The sequence below is a fragment of the Penaeus japonicus genome, unplaced genomic scaffold (genome assembly GCF_977035675.1).
Source record: "Penaeus japonicus unplaced genomic scaffold, GWHDUDI00000001_assembly GWHDUDI00000042, whole genome shotgun sequence".
Taxonomy (NCBI): Eukaryota; Metazoa; Arthropoda; class Malacostraca; order Decapoda; family Penaeidae; genus Penaeus; species Penaeus japonicus.
This window is the reverse complement of record NW_028234444.1, coordinates 7,324,284-7,326,783: the sequence shown is the minus strand read 5'-3', so window position 1 is coordinate 7,326,783 and position 2,500 is coordinate 7,324,284. Positions and strand designations below refer to the sequence as shown.

General features: G+C 39.2%; 1 protein-coding gene across 1 annotated transcript in view; it reads right to left on the bottom strand.

The window, feature by feature from the left end:
• Window positions 1–2,500, bottom strand: part of LOC122264344 (uncharacterized) — an 18,021-nt gene that overhangs the window by 15,391 nt on the left and 130 nt on the right. The gene's annotated exons all lie outside the window — the stretch shown is intronic.

Below are 2,500 nucleotides of genomic sequence, written 5' to 3'. Positions count from 1 at the left end.
TCTCTCTCTCTCTCTCTCTCTCTCTCTCTCTCTCTCTCTCTCTCTCTCTCTCTCTCTCTCTCTCTCTCTCTCTCTTTCTTTCTATGTTTACCCCCCCCCTCTCTCTCTCTCTCTCTCTCTCTCTCTCTCTCTCTCTCTCTCTCTCTCTCTCTCTCTCTCTCTCTCTCTCTCTCTCTCTCTCTTTCTCTCTCACTCTCTCTCTCTCTCTCTCTCTCTCTCTCTCTCTCTCTCTCTCTCTCTCTCTCTCACACACACACACTCTCTCTCTCTCTCTTTCTATCTGTCTGTCTATCTCAATCTATCTCTGTCTCTAATCGAATCCAACCCTGTAGGCCAGCATCGCACACTATGAAGCAAACAAACCGCAGAGTCGTATTTCTTGATAAACACATGGCGGTGCGCCAGTCAGCTGTTTTAGGGGGGGAGGGGGAGGGGGGGAGACAATGAATGAAAGAGGAAAAGGGGAAATTATAAGAAAGGGAGTGATGGAATCTGAAGGGGTGAGAGATAGATATAGATGGATGGAGAGAGCGAGTGAGAGAAAGGGAGAGAGCGCAAGAGAGAGAGAGAGTGAGAGAGCGCAAGAGAGAGAGAGAGAGAGAGAGAGAGAGAGAGAGAGAGAGAGAGAGAGAGAGAGAGAGAGAGAGAGAGAGAGAGAGAGAGAGAGAGAGAGAAAGAGGAGAGAGAGAGAGAGAGAGAGAAAGAGGGAAAGAGAGAGAGAGAGAGAGAGAGAGAGAGAGAGAGAGAGAGAGAGAGAGAGAGAGCAAGAGAGAGAGAGATGTAGTCTAAAGAGTCTAAAGCGATCTATTTTTATGAAAACCAGGAAGCAGCTTAGATAATTACTGGTCTATCATCTTCACTTTGCATGTTACCTGCTTGTCTATTGGGAAATGCTAAATGATTTGAGATGTACAGAGAAAGGGGGAAGGAGGATGGGGGTAGAGAGTGAAGTAGAGAGGTGGGGGGAGCGATGTAAATATATATATATATATATATATATATATATATATATATATATATATATATATGTATATATATATATATATGTATATATATGTGTGTGTGTGTGTGTGTGTGTGTGTATTATGTGTGTGTGTATATACATGTATAAATGTATAGAAAAAGAAAAAAGAAAGAGAGGCAGGGAGAGAGAGAGAGAGAGAGAGAGAGAGAGAGAGAGAGAGAGAGAGAGAGAGAGAGAGAGAGAGAGAGAGAGAGAGAGAGAGAGAGAGAGAGAAAGCACCGAGGCAGACAGAGAACGAGAGAATGAAAAAAAAAAAAAAAATTCATTCCCCCAGACAGGAAGATAATAATACCACGTTCACTTTAATTAAGAAGATAAAACCTTTCGTGTTTAATGGAATTCACACAAAATGGGATAATTAGGGTGAAACTACAGCCACTAACAAGGGAACAGATGATTAACGGTTGGCATCAAAACAGCAACGAACTATAATTTCAATCTAAATTTAAATTTGAATTTAAATTTTTTTCACACTTTGCTATTTTTTGTTATTATTTTCTTTTATTGTCACGATTATTCTACAAGCTTTCTAAAAGAGAAAGAGAAAGAGAGAGAGAGAGAGAGAGAGAGAGAGAGAGAGAGAGAGAGAGAGAGAGAGAGAGAGAGAGAGAGAGAGAGAGAGAGAGAGAGAGAGAGAGAGAGAGAGAGAGAGAGAGAGAGAGAGAGAGAGAGAGAGAGAGAGAGAGAGAGAGAGAGAGAGAGAGAGAGAGAGAGAGAGACAGAGACAAGGCACATACCCTACAAAAAGACAGGTAATGATGCCAAACTGGTAGATTGAATTTCTTTTGATAGAAGGCCAACAGACAACCATATTATACAAGGTAAACAAATTATACAGGGTAAACGAGTAAGCTTCATATAGCTTACCTTGTTGACATCTTTTATCAAGCCGACAAAAAGAAAAAAAGAAAAGAAAATATATAACTAATCGTCAAAAACAAGACAATACCAACGTCTTGTCTATAATAAAATCAGAATCACTCAATAACTGAAATTCTCAGGACATGCTATTCGATCAAAGGGATGCAATTTTCGTGCAATAAAAGTAGGTAAAGGATAACATTATGAGACTTAGGTTTCTTGCACCTTTTATGATTTAACTCCAGAAATATCTTGTGAAAAACAAAGAAAGAAAGAAAAAACATTGCATAGTGTAATGAAAGCCTATTCTTGGTCTGGATAACGTAATGCTGTCCACGAGATAGTCCATTATAGATCTTATACGGTTTGTCTACATCTGTCTCATAGCGCCAGATAATACCACGTTCATTTTTCTTCATTTTTTTCAGTATTTCATAAATCATCCACATGTTATCTAAGTGAATTGCTCTATGAATATTTATTTTTTCTCTGATTAAAGAAAAATACCGTTATTTCATGTTATGGTTCTTCGGGGGAAAGTTCTATTATATCTATCTGACCAGCTTTGTTACAGGATATTCCTATATGACAGGGTATCCACTAAAGTGCAACTGG